At 36.3% G+C, this 20,116-nt stretch overlaps 1 long non-coding RNA gene across 1 annotated transcript in view; it reads right to left on the bottom strand.

Annotated features, from left to right (window-relative positions):
• The window catches only part of LOC106041772 (uncharacterized), a 33,426-nt gene extending 15,637 nt beyond the window's left edge, over positions 1 to 17,789 (bottom strand). The window contains exons 1-2 of the long non-coding RNA XR_007160127.2: positions 17,555 to 17,789; positions 1,350 to 1,415 (exon numbers count right to left, since the gene is read on the bottom strand). This is a non-coding gene — a long non-coding RNA (uncharacterized lncRNA). The remainder of the gene's footprint in view (positions 1 to 1,349; positions 1,416 to 17,554) is intronic.
• Between the last annotated feature and the right edge of the window lie 2,327 nt (positions 17,790 to 20,116).

Here is a 20,116-nt window from a genome sequence, read left to right as displayed (position 1 = left end):
GCATTTCATTATGACAATATCTTAGCATCTCAACTACTGTACTGAATTTCCTTCAAATACCTCATTTAAGTTTTAATTAGTCTATAGATCGTTCATTTCCTAGCACATACAATTAGATGGACTATACCCACAAAAAACACATTAATTTTGGATTTTTATTCGGGTCTCCCGCTCTTATCATTTCAAAATTGTAAATTAATTTCCATTCTTCCATTTTTTTCCTCTCGTTTATAGTAGTGAGATAAGCCTACTTACTACTAACACTGGGTGGGCTGTAAAGTGATGAGAATCTAAATCATTGCTTTTATAGAAGTACCCCAAGGAATATATGAGTAACACTGAGCAAGATGCCCTCACCTGGAAGACGACTTACAGAACAAGCTCAGGAAAATCAAAAAACATCCTGTCAAGACCCACTCATTGGGTTGTCTACACAAATTGGAACAAAAATAAGTCAAATGCACTGCAGTCCACAACTACAATTATATCTGAATAACTAGAAAGTTGTCTTAACTTAGATAAAACAGATCTTCTTAATTACCCCCATTGGCAATTAATTGGTTGTGTGGGGGCATTACTTGCCAGATAAAAATGTTTTGAGAAATCTATAACATTATGTAAAAATCCAGCAACACTTTCTCAGAGCTATTACAAAGGCAATGCCAATGGAAATCATTTTAGTGGCAGACAGTATATCAAATGTCTAAAAGCAAAACAAAAAACCACAACAGCTCATCTTACTGTGTTATTCCAGACACTGTGGAAAATAGTGTTTTATTGGATTTGATTATAAACAGATGTTTATTCAAATCACCTATGGGTTTCTTTTCAAAGGAGATGCCTCCTATCCTTGTAAAAATAAATTACAAATAACGTATTTTGAATCAATGGAACAGCAGTCTCTCTAGTTCATTCTTACTTGTGATTTTACTTACTTTAAAAGTGCCAAAGAAAGGACTGGAATTTATCATTGCTTTTTAACACAGCCCTTTGTAGGTTTAATTGGATGCCAACCTTCATCAGTAAACACAAGTGAATTACAGTAAAGCCATATGATTTAAAAGCAACTGATTCTAAAGACATTATTTACTGACTTCGCTGAACTTCATAATCTGACACTGAAACAAAACTGTTAAGGACAACCCTTTAAAAGAGGAAAAGGATGAAAGAAACCATTTTAAGTCAAGAACTGGAGGAAAAATGGGAGTTGAAAAACACATTAATACTTTTAGTATTTTTAAAGCCATAAATCAGTGTCAACAACAACAACAAAAAAGAAAAACAAAAAGAAAGTGGAAACTATGTGGAACTATCTTATGCTGCTGAAGTATGTGCTAATTCATGCCTACCTGAAGCAGCACAGTTTAACCCAGCCAACCATGCGGGAAGTAATAGGCTGATGTTTGGAAACCATGCTGAAAGCAAAGGAATGGTTGAAAAGTAGTTTAAAAAATGCTCTACCGTAATTATGTAATACGAGAATATGTATATGCATATTCCCCCCCCCAAAAAATAATAAAGCTCATTTAATAATTAGAAGATAACTTCAGAGCAATGGATAATGCAAAGTATTACTAATAAAGTATATCAGTTCTCAAAATAAGTCTAACTGTAAGCGATAATGATTTGAAATTACTTCAAAAAAAATCACTTCCATATCTGATGGTGCTTTTATTTAAAGCAAGTTTAAAACACATAGTAACGATAATAATAGGCAGATGGAGAGGTCTGTCATACTGTTAAAGAGAGAAATCTCAGATTTTGCTGAAGTTGTCTTAAAACTCTGAATCTCTCTCCAGAACAAAGCTATCAATTAAAAATAAATAAAAATCATACCACAAAAAAAAATGACTTGCAATTTAAAGCTGCACTAACTTCCTCGTAGATTAGTAGTGCAGTCGATTAAGATCCACTCTCCAACTGTGTGCCCTGTAAAACCAGCAGTTCCTCAGAATTTGCTTGCATGCACATAATGAGCCATGTACTACTTAAGTTGTTCTCTCCTGAACCAAGGAGCCATTAATGCTCAGAGAAATATTTAGGAGACTGGACAACCTGCTCTGGGTGTCCCTGCCTGTGGACACAGGTTGGACCAAATGACCTCCAGACCCCTCTGCCACCTTCAGCCTGCTCTGTGATTATTTAAAGATATAATCACTGTTTTCTTTCACGTTTACTTAAGATTTCAGATTTAATCTGTAGTACATAGTATTTGCTATGTCTACAATAAACAAGCAAATGGCCACTCATCATCTGGCTACCTGAATTTCTTTAAAAAATAAATAGAAAAGCCCCTCCATACACACACCGTCATCTTTCCTCTTGCTTTGTAGAGTACAATGAACATATGATAAATTTAGGGTTGCACTATTGCCGATCTGATCATTCAGAGAAGAAAGAGGAGACATCACAATTTGGTAAGATTCAACCCATTTTCCCTCTTCCTACATATTCCTTTAATGACTTGTTCTTCATACTCAGCAATACTAAACTTATTCACACTTCATGATTAAAATAGAACACAAAATTAAAGGAAACACGATTAAATGAAAGTAGTGTATTCTTAGAAAACATGTTTTAGGAAGAGTTCTTTATTGGTATTTGTCAGAGGTCACTTGCTATAATAAGCAACAAATTTGTTTTCTATATTTAATTATGTAAGTGACATAATATGTTCGTTACTATAGTCATGATGATTTGTTAGAAGCTCTACAAAGTAAAACCATTTTTAATTCACTTTTGAAACAAAATTTTTGGAAATTTAATAAGATACTCATTTTAGACAGCTCTGTATTAGGGATCATACAAAGATCATCTTAGATTAAAGATTTTCTGGTCAGGTTCCCAGCACATCACGTTTCATTTGGCTGGAAGAAAAAAAAAGCGTGGCCTATGAAGGAATAGTTACCAGCAGGAGATTGATATTCAGAGATTATCCTGTGCACACTGCACTACAAAACAATAGTATATCACAGGCAGCTGGGATATGATGCGAGTGCATTGTAATTGTCTGTGGATGCGTGAGTGGCAGCTGGCTGAATCAAGTGGAAAGACAGAAATAGTAATATTCTATTTGGGGGTAAAGGGAATACAATAAAAAGTGGAAGTGTAATTTTTTGCAGCTGCAAAGCCTTTTTTTGACAGCTATTTGCTTCCAATCACTTTCAAGTAATGCATGAATAGAATAGTCAATGTCATTAAAATAATTTACTAGTCATCAGGAATAATAACTGAATAGAATAATTTACTATTCACACACATCTATTGCGAATGTAGACACCTAAAACGTGGTTAGAGACAGCAGTCTGCATGCTAACTTGTCAGATGTGATACTGAAATCCACTCCTCAGACAAAAAGTAGTACTGGAGAAGAGCAGCGACTGCAACAACTTCAGTGATATTTATCAACCATCTGCCAATGCACTTCTTCAACACACTGCTCCCAAAATAAATCTTTAGAATTACTGAAAGAAATCGTGTGTTAACCTGACTTGTCCTAAGCATGACATGAAGGAACATAGACGTTCACACACAAATACAGTCTGTCTACTGAAAGTAAAGATACCTGTAGAAAAGAAAATCTTTAAATCTTGAAATTTTTATCCTTCCAAGGAGCATAGAAAAAAAGCAAATGGCTGCTTGAGAAGCAAGTGCTGTGGGACAGTTGCATGGCTCTGCAAGGCTGCTCGCAGACCCCCTGCCACCTGTCCGCCTCTGTGCTAGACATCAGCATAAGCTGCTGCTACAGGCTGGTGAAATCCACTCCAGTGCTTTCCCCCTCTGCATTTAAGCGTCATCTGACCAGATAGCTGAAGCAACCATCAAGGGATCAGCTTGTCCACAATCCAATGAAGAAAGTAAAATTGCATAATGATATCTGCATATGTTTAAAAATAAAATCTGGCCAAATGCAATCAGCTGTGTTACAAATGCCCTATATCCAGGGTAAAATGGGATTGGCCTTTGAGGCTGGTAAAGAGTAGCTAACATGCATTGCTATGGACTTAAAACATTGAGGATTACAAAGTCTACATTCGCACTTTACACAGACCATTGCAAAAGCCATTGAATTCAAAGGATGGCTAATTTAATAAAGGAAAATTCACAAGTTTGCAGGGATCTCTGGATTTTATTCCAACTTCTGAAAGGCTTTTTTTTGTGTGCAAGAAGAAGAAATGATTGGCTGTGTCACTTTCTCAAATTATCTTATCTTCAATCTTCAACTTTATTTAAACAATTATCTTAAGTTACACCAAAATTTAAAAAAATAGATAAGCAAAACTGAAGAATGACTAAAACATTATGCCTACTTTTTAAAATCTCTCTCATATTTTAAATACATGCTTTGAGTATCTATTGATCTCCAGTGGAACATTGCCTATCTACACTCTGAAAGTAAAGTTGAGATTTGAACCTACATTTATCTTATTAAATGTACTGATTATTCTATGATCGTACTGGCATCATGAAACTACCACAGGAGTCTTGCTCCCAGTGGTGGGGAAAAAAAGTTTGTGCTGTTTTCATTTCATTCATTCATTCCCTATCCTGACTCTATATTTTAGAATGAACTAGGAAACCTACATTTAGAGAAAACAGTATGTCTTCATGTCTAAAGAGTGCACTATTATTCCCCCTTATAGTACAGAAAAGCTTATGACCTGACAAAAAAATTCTACTGGTCAATTTAAAGTGTAATAAATCTGAAAATTTACAGTTTTCTTTTTATATCTATTATCTTCTGCTTACATAACATTGAGCAGAGAAGTGATTGCCAAGTTGAGTGTTGTTTTCAGTTCTGGGCTCCCCAGTACAAGAGAGACATAGAACTACTGGAGTGAGTTCAGAGGAGGGCTACTAAGATGATTAAAGGACTGGAGCACCTGTTGTATGAGGACAGGCCGAAAGAGCTGAGTCTGTTTAGCCTGGAAAAGAGAAGACTGAGGGCAGACCTCATCAATATATATATAAATATCTGAGGGGAGGATGTTGAGAGGATGGAGCCGGTCTCTTTTCAGTTGTGCTCACCGACAGGACCAGAGGCAATGGACACAAACTGAAGCACTGAAGGTTCCAGCTAAATATGAGAGGGCACTTCTTTACTGTGAGGGTGACAGAGCACAGGGACATGCTGCCCAGAGAGGCTGTGGAGTCTCCTTCTCTGGAGATACTCAGAACCCGCATGGATGCCATCCTGCACAATGTGCTCTAGGTGATCCTGCTCAGCAGGGGGTTGGACTAGGTGATCTTCAGAGGTCCCTGCCAATTTCAGCCATTCTGTGATTCAGATTTGTACACCATTTGCAATATGGTGTGTCTGTGTAAATAACTTCATTAAGATCCTACCTAACACTTCAGAAAATCCTCTTTAAAATAGAGGCAAGAGAGAAGCGTTCTCAGTTATGAGCTCCAAGAGAACTGCATCTCTCAAATTATTTCAACCTCCCTTTTCTCCAAAGGATGCTAAAAGTACAGTGATCCTACACCAGCTATTGGTGCATCTTCATAGCACCCATACATATAGGTTCATTGCACTCATTTCAACAGAATATCAACTTCTCCTTCCTCCTCTGACTCCTGACAGCTGAGAAGGCCAACAATTTTCCTAAGGTGTACTAACATTCACCTACCAGGAAATTAAGGGGAAAAAATGGCAGTTTTGCTAGTGCCATCCTACTGCCCTCAAACACAAGGAGAGTTTGGAGAACAGCAGTTCTCTGTGAAGCTTTCTGATGGAGATTTAATATTCCTGCTTAAGTAGAAATATTTAAAAGATAATAAAAATAGCAATGCTAACCTACATTTAAACATCTACTACAATTCCTTTTAAAACTTTTGCAATACATTTCCATAATAATATTTTTAGTACTTGATTTTTTTAGCATTTTAGTTCCGCATGTCTTTGCTCCTTGTATTTCAATTTCTTTTAGACTTTAATTTTTGCTGAAACTAGGGAGGTGACACACAGCATTTGCTATTATAATACAAATCATTTTCAAATATTTTGAATACTAAATCAATGTTATTCAGCTACAAGTCAGTCTTAATATGCTGCCATCCTATGAAAGATATCTTCTGAAAATTTCTTTATTCTCTTGTGAAAAATCTGAGTTCCTTGTATGAAGTGCTAGTTAAATACACATATCAGAAGCAATGCGTTTTTTTATTCAAATAAATGAAACACTATATTCAGCAAGTCTTATTTGTAATTACATGAACCTGTTCTTTCTACATCAATTATCTAGTTATATACACAGTACTATGACAGAGGAAAAAACTCTACAGTTCAGGGAATTTAGTTTTTGGAAGCTGAAATAAATTCTATTTTTGCAAACCATATAAAATGTTAATAACCTCACAAATAGAGCTGCCAGCGTCAGTCCATTTTTTCCTGTAAGTAGTCCCAAGGAAATAATGATAATGCGACACTAACAAATGCATTCTTTAGAATTTCACCTAATGATGGCCTCTTCTGTTTCAGAAGCACAACACACATCAGAAACAAAATCAGATATATATATTACTAGCAAGTGACTGAAATGAAAAACAGGCTTTGCTAATCATTACAAGGGTTCTGTGTTTTATTAAAAATGTACTGTTCTTTCTGTGTAAATTAAGGTGAAACATTTTTAGAGATGCTAAGTCAGTTTGAAGGTTAACTAAAAATTCAGAGAATACTAGACTTTTAGTGATGGCTTTTTTGTTGTTTTTAAATGCAAACCCCAAATCACGTCTCTCTCAGCATATTTGATTCAAAGCCAGTATCACAATGAAATGAGTTTTTGTCCTGCGTGTAAATTGGGTCACTCATTTTGAAAGCCTCATGCTGTATTGTCAATTGGACATCTTCAGTGTTTTTACTAACCATCAGTTAATGGGTTTATAGAAAGAATTAGAGAAAATAATTTTACATTAAAAAAAGAGAGAAGAATCAAAATGAATTAGCCTATGATTGGAAAGCTATGATTGTACCCAAATCCCAGACAGTCAGAAAACTACAAAGTGAATATATGCTTAGTTTTTTATCTTGATAAATTCAGCTAGAATGCTTACTAGCATCTAATACCTAAGTCAGACTTAAAATATCGATTGGCTTGGGGAAATGAAGTATGGGGATTGGGACAGCTATTGCTATTATTAACAGCAGAGTTTTCTGTTAAGGAAAACTGTGACCCCAGACACAAGAAAAATGTAAAATTCAATGTAAGGCTGATTTTTATCTGAAAATAATCAGTCTCAGATTCTTGATAGCTCCTATCTTTATTTACCCATCAGTCTAGACACAGGAAAGACAGAAGTGTGTGTGTTTATCTTTCTCTGCAGACAGAGGATATGATTTAATGAATTTAAGCATTCCCATGAGCACAAAATATATGCTTTGCAGGATTGCCATGCTTTTAGATGTTTGTTTGACATTACTTTAAGACAAGACCTGTAGCACCAGAATTTTAAAGACTCCAGAAACCCTGCGATACACAAGGCAAGATTCAGCAGCTTAACATTTGAAAGTGCTCTAAAGATCAAACACCTCGAGTTATTACTGTCAGGTGCTATTCTTCTATACTCCCTTTGCTAATATGTTTTGAGCTCTCCAAAGACTGAGTGTACTAAAAGGTTGCTATATAAATTAACTATTGCATTAGTCCTTTGATATACTGGGAATTACTCCAATAACTAATCACATAAGATACTTACTTAAAAATATTGTATATTCACTACTTCGGTTTCTGGCCTGTTTGGAAGCAACTCTTTGTATCGAGAATTTTTTTATTTTTTAAAAAACATCTGCAATAGCAAGCTACCAAGCTTCACTACCAGGTGGTAACTAGTGAGATCTTGCTCCTGACTCTTCCTTCTGTGCAACTTCTTCCTTCAGGTTTCAACAGAGCTTTTAAGAGCAGGCAACACTTGAGACAATACCTTCAAGATAACACTGCCTCACTGCTGTTATTCACCATTCACAATACATTCATAGCACAAGAAAGATCTTGTGGTATGAACATACCATACCAGGCAGTTCAGTTAGGTGTGCCTCATTATATAGCAATGACTTCCAAAATGACCAAACCTCCTCCTTCCGCTAATTTTTACAGTTCCTTACCCTCTGCACGAGCCCTTACAATTTGGTTCGCACATACAATCCAGAGGCCAAGGCACCCACTCTGGAACATTTGGCAATCTACTAACCCAAAGAACGTGTGAGGACACAGGTTCCAGCCAAACCTGAAATGGCTTTCATGGATTTTTATTTACGAAAGGAAAGCATTTTACCTGGATGGTGGACTTAGCAGCCTTCAAAAAGCACCAATAGACAGAAATTGTTCATAAGAGAGGACATAGTCTGCACCAGATGGTAATCTCTATGTAAGGCAAAAAGAAGGTCAAAGAAGGAAGGAAACCAAGTCAAGACTAGGTCTCAGACCAGATCATTGGAGAGCTGCAAATGGAGGTAAATGGCCTGGCTTTACACACTGTAGGTCATGCAACTTCTAAGTCAATGAAAAAATGAACCAAATTTAGTTGTTTCAGCATTTTGAATAATTAATTTAAGGAACTAGAACGTAAAATCTATTTTCGGTAAGTAGAAGTGTCACATAAGCAGTGCCCTGCACTTCCCCTCACACTTTGGTCACTGAAATATGCTTTGGCTTAAGACCCTGATATTCTCTCCCCATCAGACACAAGCATCCAGCTACAAATATACCTCTATGATTTAAAACAAATTAAATGTAAATGTTATTCTATAAATGGTCTGTTTTCTCAGATTTGCCACCTAAAACTTCCTATCTCATTATTTATCATGTACCTTTGAATCTGTCATAGTATGATTTGTTACTAAAATAAAAATGACCATCATCTCTGCATCAATAAGTCCCCAAGAGTCATTTTTTTCAGCACATAAAAATGACAGGTTTATCAAACAATATTTTGCTCCCTAATACATTCCCTTTATTCACTGCTTTTTCAAAATAAATATCACAGGTTCTTGCAAATAGTTCTTGCACATAGTTCTTGCAAAGATTTTTATTAGTTTATCTTCCATAGGCTGCTTCTAGTATTACTTTTCATATTGATGAGGATTAAATAGCAAACACATTTGTTCAAATATCTTTACAGAGCCAATCATCTCTCTCAAAGTAAAGACCAGCTTACATTATTTATGTGTTAATGGTCAGGGTCACACTGCCAAGTCATTCCTAAATTCCTGCTCTCTAAAAGAAAAGGGAAAAAAAAAGAAAGAAAAAAGAACCCTTAAATAATTCAAATATCATTGAAGAGAAATTGGAAGACTTGTTGGGCAAATATCAAAGCAATCTAAAGCTGGTATGTGTAGATGACATACCGCGCAATGACATGAGCAGAGTTATTATTTTGAGAACACTTCTACTTGCACTGCAGAGTTTAATAGACCACTGTGTGAAATGTCTTCCATTTATGATTTTCTTCTTTCTATTTCTAACTACAGTATTTGTAATTCTGAACTTTCACCTAATGAATAATGTTTAGTGATTATTGCTTGACTTTAATTCCCTCCTCCCCACCCACCCCCTGGCAATTTAACAAATTTAATACAAATTCAAGTAGATAACATGCATTCAAGCCAAGTGCAAGAAACAAAATTCTGCAAGATTGAACTGTTCAAAAGTCACATACTTAACAAGTGCATGCTTAACTTGTAAGACATCATGGTAGAGTCCAACACCCAGAATTTAGTCTTAAAAAAAAATAGGATATCACAGAGCATAGAAATACTGCAAGATGTGTTTAACGGCACCCCTATTAGCTGTAAGTTTAAATTTGACATACTATCATGTGTCATTTAGTACTCTCCATGGCTTATCTTGTCTTCACTGCAACTTTAGTTGCGGTATCTTTGATTTACCTAATAAAGTCACTGTTCAGGACTTTCCACTTAATCATTTTACTTTCTCATTCAATATCTTCAAGTTCTGCTCCCCTGAATGATCCAGTTACCAGCTCCAAGATCAAAGGCACGTAGAGGCCAATATATTCATAGGCTCAGGCCAGTAAGAGGTCTAACTTAAGCTTGTGAAACTCAAGGAATAACGCAGAATCTAAGCAAAGAACACATTTAAAAATACATAGAAAATTTTCGGCGATATGAGTACAAGTCACAAAAACAACATGATGAGTGGTTTCCTGCTTAAGTGACCATCAGCGCTGATGAGATTCATAGTCCTCAAAAATAATAAAGAAAATCACTTACAGGATAATTCTTTCCTTTCCAGGTAGATCTCCCGGGACTCATGCCCAGGAACTCTGCTCTGTGTGTACATCAAGTAAACAGTGTTTCTCCAAAACGTTTGAAGCACTGGGACATCTCCTATCCTATAATACTTTTATGCTGTACACCGATGTACAGAATTTTTCCATAAACTATGTAGGACACCAAGATTCAAACTCTTCCACTTTTCTATATTTAAACCAAGAATAATAGTTTCTGGAAATTGCTCCAAACCTTCAGTTAAAATGGAACCTGTCCTCACACATGTCAATTCAGTTGAAGGTTTTGCCTAGGCAAACATACCACCTGTTTTCACTGTAATTATACGACTCCTTCTGAGTCAGCCTCACTTTTTCTTGGATCGTAGGCTATAAGTCCATAGTTACACAAAATGATCTTCAAAGTCTAAATGGAGACAGCCATCTCTCATAACTACTGAAAGTTTTTTCAAGAATGAAATAGAAAGGCCACTTGTCATTTTCAGTGCCACAAGTTCAGAGAACTGTATACCTCAGGAAGTCTCTTCACTAAGGAGACTTTTCTTCAACTCTAGTGAATCATCCTAGAATAGAAGATGATGTTAGAGGGCCTGTTTCACCACTTCTGTGAGAAAACTGCTTGATTTGACAATTTCTAGCCTTCCAAAAGGGGAAGAAATAAAAGCTTTGAAAATATCCCTCATGTTTTCCCTCCAATAATAAACCAAACAACATGGAAAATTGTGGGCTTGTTCTCCAGAATCTTTTCAACCACGGTACTGACTAACACAAAAAACGTTGAGTTAAGGAAATAAAAATCTCCAGAACAAAGTAAGTTGCATTTTAAAACGAGGTAACCATGGTTAGAATTCCCTTTCTTAATTGTGCTGAAGCCCAGCTCACTATGGGGGACTAGTATAAGAATAGATACTTGCATCATCTCTCGAGAAGCCTTAATTCCTTTGTTTGCAGCAGCTCTGTGAAAATCGTGCAGCATAAAAGAGAGTAATAATGAATCTTTGCTTTGAAATTGCACTTCTTACCAGCACAACTCAAAGCATTTTACAAAGAAACTAGTGTCAGTGTCATTCAGATGAGTAACTAACACAAAAAAAACAATTTCTTGCCCAAGGACGCGGGTCATACTCAATGCTATACTCAAAAAGCCACACTGTTCTGAAAAGAAATTATTTCAGTTCTTGTCTTTGTCATGACATTATTTCAGTCATGACTGACAAGTTCTCAAGTTATTGTGCTCCGTCTCTGACATGCAGAAGTCACAGAAGTTTCAGGTGCATGTTAAAATAATAGCTGTGAATACAGGAGTCAAACTCAAATGGAGAAACAATGAATAGAAATGGGCGTTAGAACAGCACAGGAATGAAGTGACAGTGAGACACTCATTTTCCCAGAAGACCATCAGCTCTGAGCTCAGTTCATCCTCTCAGCTGATCCCATATGATTGGAGTGAAAACTGCATCATAAAGGATTCATATGGTTATAGCACAGGTTAAGACATATTGTACCTTTCACCTAATAAAAGAAACATGTAAGGAGAGAGCTTTTCAGATGGGTCCTCTTCCATATTTATTTCTACCCTTTAGGAACAGAGGCGTGGTGCTGCATTAGTTTGGCAGCTAAGTTCATAAAGCCGCATTAATGCATGTTCTCATAGTGCTAAGAATATGACTTGGAGTTTCTCCACTAGACATTTTTTTCTGAATAACCACTGATCTCCCTGTCCGTAGCTGCTCCCCGAGCTTTACATCAGATTTGTTATTTTGGCTTGGGGCTGTTTTTCCAGGTATGCAGGTCACAAAACTTTGAGCTACTGCAGAGAGAAAGAAAACCCATGTTTTGCCCTCAGAGTTATGACTTGTCTCTTAGCTACTGTCTTGTCTCTGTCTGCCCCCACAAACATGCACTTCAGGCTCTTCCCACTAGTATATTTAAACTGAAACTGATTCCCTGCAAAGGAACAGAATTCTAATCATGTGTGAAAGTACTGATTCACGTAAGTGCCACCAGGCATCTTACCAGCCACTCCCATCCTGTCTCACACTCCAATAAAGAAAAACATATATACATTTAAAAAGCCTTTCTTCTGCTACAGCCTTTTTTCCTGTGAGGGGAGGGAAAGACTTCACATCTCTGAGGACTTAATGTGTGAACACAGAAATTTACAAATAGAGTTTCACAGTCTCAGAATGTGTTGCACTACCTGCAAACTTCAAGATCCTTTCTACCAGTCAGTAGTGTCAGCTGGCACACTAACCAGAGACCTATACCAACTCCTTATCCTCTCTATTCCTAAACTGACTGACCATTTCCTCTACAAAGCATTAAATTAAGAGATTTGCCCATACTTAGAGAGATTTTTGCCACTCCACATTCAGCCCAGAGCTTAGTCCCAAATAAGCCCTGTACTACCATTAGGATTAGCAATAATTTGACTTGTCACTATTCACTTTATAAAGCCTCCAGATAAATGCAGGTTGTCTCCTGTATCCCTCCTAGTATCTGCAGGAAGAGTAAAGCAACAGAGAGGAAGGAGGAAAGAAAAAAATGGCCCATATTCCTGATACAGGGTGAATGCTGCAATATAATTGCTAATCAATCAAACAAAAAATATTTAAGGATTCTGGCTGAGAAGTTAACTGCCATTTTAAGGTATGCTTTGACAATAAACTTGAAAAACAAAACAGTCTGGACATCTTTCTTCTAAGAAGCAAAAAAGCACTAGCTATAAATAACCCTGGCTAGCAACTGTTCCGTCTGTATAGATTAAAAGTCTTTTTTCAATCAAGCAATCAAGTCCCTTGTTTACTATGCATCAATGAATACAAAAGATCATTGAGTGGTGTTAGGAGTTGTAGATCACATTAGAAAGCTCATGGATGTAACATGGTTTTTATTCCCTTGATATTATTTGCCACAGCACATACTCATGCAAAGTTGCCTAAGCTCAGGCAGCAGTTTCACCCAAGCTCACATAGTGACATTTCAGCTTCACATCCATGAATGTAACTAGTCTGTATGGTAAATTACACATTGATTGATCAGGGTACATGCCAAGAAGAGGCCATAAGAAGATATAAATTACCCTTTGCTCTAATTTATAATCATGCTGTCGAACAGCACTTTGCTGTACTACATAGACCGTATTGGCTTTAACTCACTCATTCAGTTACCAACTCATTTCGCAGCATTAAGCACAATGCAGGAGGATTAACATGTTAATATTTCATGAAAATATGTGGCTAATTAGTAATTTATTGCTCTTGGGGATTGTTTCACCTCTGTGCCAGGCAGAGAGCAATACTTTCTAGGAACCATGTGACAGAGTGATACGGGACTCTGATGGTTTTGATGTGTGCAAGGCCAGTGGACCAAGCTCTGAGGGAGATGTCCTCTAATGACTTGTGGTAGTATATACATATAGAAGTGGACTACAGATGCGTATAACATTTAAGCAGCATAAAGGCTATGAGCTACAAAAAAATTGCACTCATTTTCTTATATACAACTGGCTACATTATTATTCACTAAATCACTCCCTGATGCTTGCCTGTCATAGGATGAAACCAAAAAAAGCCCCAGACTGCAGTTACAGAACCCACCTGTCACCCCAACCCTGGCAGAAATTACTGACAATGCATGTCAAGGATGCTGAGCAGAAATGACAACCCTGTCCTAAGCTGTGTTTGAACACAGCCCAGTCACTTCACTAAACAGTAACTGAGCACACCTGCTTCAGTAAGGAGCAGCTTAGAGCTGCAGGCTAAACTCATAAGCTAGGAGTACACAGGTTTTCCAGGACTCTGTTTCTAAGTAGTAACACAGTCCTTTACACAGACTGCTGAATTCATTTAAGTATGTGATGCTTCTCTGAAGCAAACAGATGACTTAGCAATCCTCCAGCTTTCTTCATAAGATGTTTTCACTTCCTTCTTCAGGCACTGTAAATCAGTGATCTCCATTAAAGTCATTACAAACAACACTTTCAGCCTGATCCCATTAACCAGCTCTGCATTCACATAAAGGATTGCTGAATGGTAGCATTTCATCAGGAAGAGCTTTAAAAAAAAAAAGGCACATTTCTGTGTTCGTATGCAACAGTAGTAGTAGGAAATACTCTCAAGCATTGAAATATACATATCCAGTATGCCTGAATTAATGTTACAGGCTTTGTGTATATGCCAGAAATGATACAAGCAAGAAAGATGACTAGTCAGTAGTATTTGATTAGTATTGGCATAAAACATCACATTACGATTTGTTTCCTTTATGAAACTCAGGACTTAAATGGAAGCCCTCTAACTTAATATACGTACACACAGGGAAAGTAAATATTCAATTTAGCACAAAAACAACAAAGTTATAATAAAAATAAGAAAATCACTGTTGCTTTGAAATGTAACTTGGAGTAAAAATACTTATGAAGAAAAGTATTCCATAAAAAGGAAAACACGCTGCCTGATGAAAAGCACAGTTTTAATCTCATCTGTTTACGCAAGATGCTTTAAAAAGTTATACTCTGAAAAAATATACTGAAAATGTTACTCTATTCATGTCCCCCCACACACCATATGTACCATTATGACATTTGGATATATATTAGATGACTGTAGCACCACTAATATTTCTTTTTTTTTTTATTAAATTCAATATAGAATATTAAGTACAATACAGAATAAACACATTCAAAAATCAATCACTATGTTCCATTTCATTTATATTACAGGGTTTGTTTTTTGCCTCATATTTGAGGCACATTTCTTTTTGTCCTTGTGCCATAAAGCATATATACTAGCATACACTGCAGTCCCTGAGGGAAAGAGGAAAACCTCAGAGGGAAATATGACCAAGTTTAACAACCCAAAGAAATACTTACTTGAATGAGTTTACACCCTTTTTCCCCCTCTCCTCCCCATTTTTCAGAAAGCTGTTGAGCAAACTTTAGAAGGCTTTTCCTCCAACTTTCTGAAAAGTGACCTCAAATAGCACATTAATATTCATAGCTATGACATTCAGTATTCAATAGTTTCTATCCCTACTTCCTCTTCAAAAGCAAGACATAGGTCCTTGTTATCCTGTATAACACCTTGAAACCACGATAACCTGACTTCAGTCATGTGTCAGCACTTCATGCAACCGCTGAAGTTTGTTTACTGACACATCTCTTCCATGCACTGGACAGCCTGTCAACCTTTCCAAAGGCTGCAAAAACTCACTCACCACATTAAGAAAAAGCTGTCATCTGGTACATTCACAGTTATCCAGATGAAAAAGAAGCTCTTCCCCCAGCATGTTACTATACTCCCTTGATCTGCAGTCCGGAAATGCTGTGTCCCCTTGCAGGCTCCTTTAAGTGTTTCCTCCTTCCTGCCTTGAAGTAATTCAGTTTGTCTTGCATGAAGTATTTTTTTTCACGCAAGTTTGGCCTTATCAAGAGGGCTCAAGAAATACAGTGGAAAGTTCCCACAAGAAATTGTGGTATTTCAGCCGCATATTTTACATCTCTACATCACTGTTGATGAAAATTATCACGGGGAGACAGGATATATTTTTTAGCCAATTAGCATCTCACAGATAATGCTGTAGGAATTCAGTTTGCAGTCCTAAAGTGTAGCAAAAAAAAAAAGTGCTTTTGACATCCGCACCCCTGAAATAGGTCCCAAAGCAAAGTTAATTTTTAAGTATTATCAAATCAGATGCTGATGCAAAACGCAGAGCATGCCAGACATGGTATTTGTTATTTTAATCAAACTACTCTACAGAGGGAAAAAAAAAAGCCTGGATATTAAACTAGCTTTGTAGTTTATAAATTTAAATGATAAGGGAAATAATACTTCCAGCTACTCAATCCCTTTTAAACTCCTTTCACTTTTGCTCAATGATAACATATATAGGACCCAGAATCAACAAATTCATTTTACAGGTTGAATAATTTGTTTTCTCTTTGCAAGACTAAGAAATTACTGGGAACACTTGTAGCACTGACCTATATTACTTGTTTAAACAATGCACCCTAAAAGTAAGCGAAGTAATACAGTGGAAGCTTTTCTACATAGGATTATTCGAAAGTATCGCCTTCATAAGATTACGAGAATGTGGCAAGGAAGAACACCAAAATTTTAATCATTTCAAAGTATTAAAGAGTAATTAATTTACAGGATGGATAAAATAAAATAAAATTTAAAAATAATTCAAGATAACAAAAGGTTTTGGCTTGGACTTTACCATTGAATTCTTATCAAGGTAAAGGAAGGTTAACAGATGACTTCTACACATGACCACAAAATCATTACTCACTAAGGAAAAAAAAAAAAAAAAAAGAAGTCATGCTAAACATGATTACTGCCCAATATAATTTTATAATATTAGTTATTAAGTATATTGGACGTAGATACGAAGTGATATATATATAGATAGATATACACATACCATGTCTTAATGACAGTTTCACTTACTAGGATGAAAACCGAATTAGATTATTTTCCGTGATGAGAAGCAGTATTTTCATTAGGAATTTGCTGCTTTGTGTTCTTTAACTACATAAGAGGTCTGATAAAGCTCCTTCAGATTAAATCCCAACTGCAGTCTAAGTTTTCTCAACGAACAGCATTAAGTTAACCTGCACAGTAACTTCTGTTTAACCTCTTGATGCTTTTTACTTTTCTGTACAAAGCAAAGCCAAAACAAAATAAACATTTGCATATACCATTAAAAGAGGTCTAAGGAACACCAGCATGAAAGCCATCTGCTGGATCAGCTAATCCATTTTTGACCTTCTCAGGACATTCCTTTCTCTTTAGTTTTAATCAGTAAACTACTTTCACAGAATCACAGAATGTTAGGGAGTAGGAGGGACCTTGAAAGATCATCTAGTCCAATCCCCCTGCCAGAGCAGAAACACCTAAATCATGTCACACAGGAACACATCCAGGGGGAGTTTGAATGTCTCCAGAGAAGGAGACTCCACAAGCCCCTGGACAGCCCTCCTAGTGCTCTGTCACTCACCACAAAAAAGTTTCATCTCCTATTTAAGCAAAACCTCCTATGTTCCAGCTTGCACCCATTGCCCCTTGCCCTATCATTAGATGTCGCTGAGAAGAGCCTGGCTCCATCTTCCTGACACTCACCCTTTACATATTTATAAACATTCATGAGGCCACCCCTCAGTCTCCTCTTCTCTTCAAGCTAAAGAGACCCAACTCCCTCAGCCTTTCCTCATAAGGGAGATGCTGGAAAACTATTCCTGCAAAACAGAAATCTTAAAAACTTTAAACACCTATGACAAAAGTACTTGTATGCCACAAAATCATACCTGAAAACATGATTCTTCTGGAGCTCTCAGTTTTGCTTTCTAACACAGGGAAACAACTGCAACCAACTCTTACTGCTAACCCTGTCTGGGGGAAATATATAACCTAGCTACAGCACACGGTGTAGTCTTAAACTAGGAGTTAAGAGCATGTGTTCAGACTTAAATCCTTAATTAGAAACCCAATCACTGTCAGGGAAGGGTGTTGGCTTCAGTGTGAATTACAAAATTAGTAAGGTCTGGAAACAAATGTTTTGCTAGCTTGTGTGCACAAGGCTTTTTTAATATATATTTTTTTTTTTAATACATGAAAGAGTGCACCAGATGAGGCAGTCACTATTACAGCTCTGTATTTATAGCCATCTCAGTTTACTATGCTGTAAATAATACCACTGCAGAAATAGTCAATGGTTTGCATTGAGCTGCACTTCTCAGTGAGATAATACGACAGGAAAATATCATCCCTGCTTCATGCATCTTGACTCTTACAGGAGAAGCCATTCTCAGGGAGAAGTCAGAAGTGTTTCCTTAGTTGTTTATCCTCAAGATATAATCATGAGCCTTGGTGAATAAGTTTAACACCACAACCATGGGTGCTATAATTGTTGAATAAGGCACAGACATAAACCCCTAATCTATGGAGCTGTCAATACTCCAGCTCACATCTTGACTTAAAAGCTAATAGTGTTTTTTATGGCCTTCATACTGTCCTGCAATTGGGAGGAATCATCCACTTACTTTTCCAGAAGCTATGGAATATAGATTAAACTCCGAGGAAAACAGATTAAACTCTCCTTTCACACTAGATTTCCGGACTACCTAGATAGTCAAAGTACCTTCATGGACACTTAGAATATCTGGAATTGAGTATTCTTGAAAGTCAACTGGATGGTTTGATTGTAATATGATTTGGAATGTGGCTGTGGAACCAACCACCCCATAATTCCAATCATAATTCTGGTCAAAACAAAGCAACAGCAAAAGTAAGTGAAATAATAATTCACGCCACACTTCAGTATATTCTACTAGAAAAATCATATCATTAAATACATTTTATGAGTGCTTATGAAGAAAATAAATACCCTGGGGTGGAACATGAGAGAAAGACTTAGTCCAAAATATACACTGCATTTTATATACACAGCAAACTTAAACAGGCTGCTACATCAGCTCCTGCAAATTCCATGAATTTTATGTGCTTTCTATTACTAAACAAAATAAAAGCACCAAAGAATATGTGGTGCTACAGTTTATACAGGCTACAGATAAAATATTTTGCCTCAACCACTACAGCACTAACTGGTGGCTATTGGATCTCCTGCTGTTGATCTACAAAAACAGTAACAAGAATAATGCTGAAGTATAGAGACTATATCCCTGATTTAGATTTAGATTATTAAAGCATTTAAATAATTTCCCCTTCCTTTAATCCAGCCAAAGTTCTACTGAAAAGCCACCTGTGTGGATAGCACTCATTAATAAAAAGTGTGGGTGAATGAATGTTAAATTTAGTTTACCAGATATCTGACCGAAGCAAATCTCTGCATCACCTGGGCTGTCTTCAGTACTGGGCACTAGAAAGCTCAAGAGCATGAAAAGAGTCTAGTTCCTGCACAACAAACAAAACATGGCTGAAGTCCACTGATGTTGAAATTTGCATAGCCATTTTCAATACTCAAGTATTTTTTGGTAAAATGTCAGTTTTGAGATAGAAAGTTTCACTACCATTACATGCTTTGAAAAAAAAAAAGTAATATTAATAGTTCCACTAAATTATAATAAAACATAAATACAGTGAATGCATGCATACATTAAAAAAAATGGTATAAACGATTTTTACTCATGATTTTCAACTTTTTGAGTTTTAAATTGTATTTGTTGTATTTGCTGTATTTGTTTCATTAAAACACACATTTTCATTTTGCAGAGTATGCATTGTATGACATATGTCTATATACTTCCCTTAAGTCCTTTCCTTCTTTGCCAATTCCATTAAACCATTCAAGGAAATATGCAATAGAAGCGAGATATATTAAGTTTCATCAATGGGAGTGGTGAAGGAAATCACTATCTAGTAAAAGAAAATCCAAGAGAAAGCAAAAATGTTTGATTGGGAAGGTGGAAAATACAGACGCATTACCAAAGATGATGTAGGACAAGAAAATTTACGTATAACGGAACGTTTAAATTTACAGAAACTAAGGAAGAATAAGAGGAATGAGTTACCACCAAAAAGAGCAGATTATTAACAAACTGTTCAAAGACAGTACTTCTCAAATAGAAGTGCAGTTAACAGTTTCAGTGCCCAATATGGAGAAAAGAAAATAGCCACTGGCCACAGAACAACATGACTAAAAACTACATTCAACAGTGTTTTTCTAGAGCATTTGAATGAATTATGTGACCAAGCAATGCTACGTTTGACATTCTGTCAAAAATGTATTTTATATGCATAGCATTGTTCCTTTTAACTTTTGTTTTTCTATAAAATAATTCACAGTTTTCAATTTGGGGATAAGATAGGACATTGTAAAATTCTGACATATTCAATATATTCAATACTCA

This window comes from Anser cygnoides, chromosome 4, assembly GCF_040182565.1.
Source record: "Anser cygnoides isolate HZ-2024a breed goose chromosome 4, Taihu_goose_T2T_genome, whole genome shotgun sequence".
NCBI classification, from domain to species: domain Eukaryota; kingdom Metazoa; phylum Chordata; class Aves; order Anseriformes; family Anatidae; genus Anser; species Anser cygnoides.
This window is presented reverse-complemented; position numbering and strand designations above follow the sequence as displayed.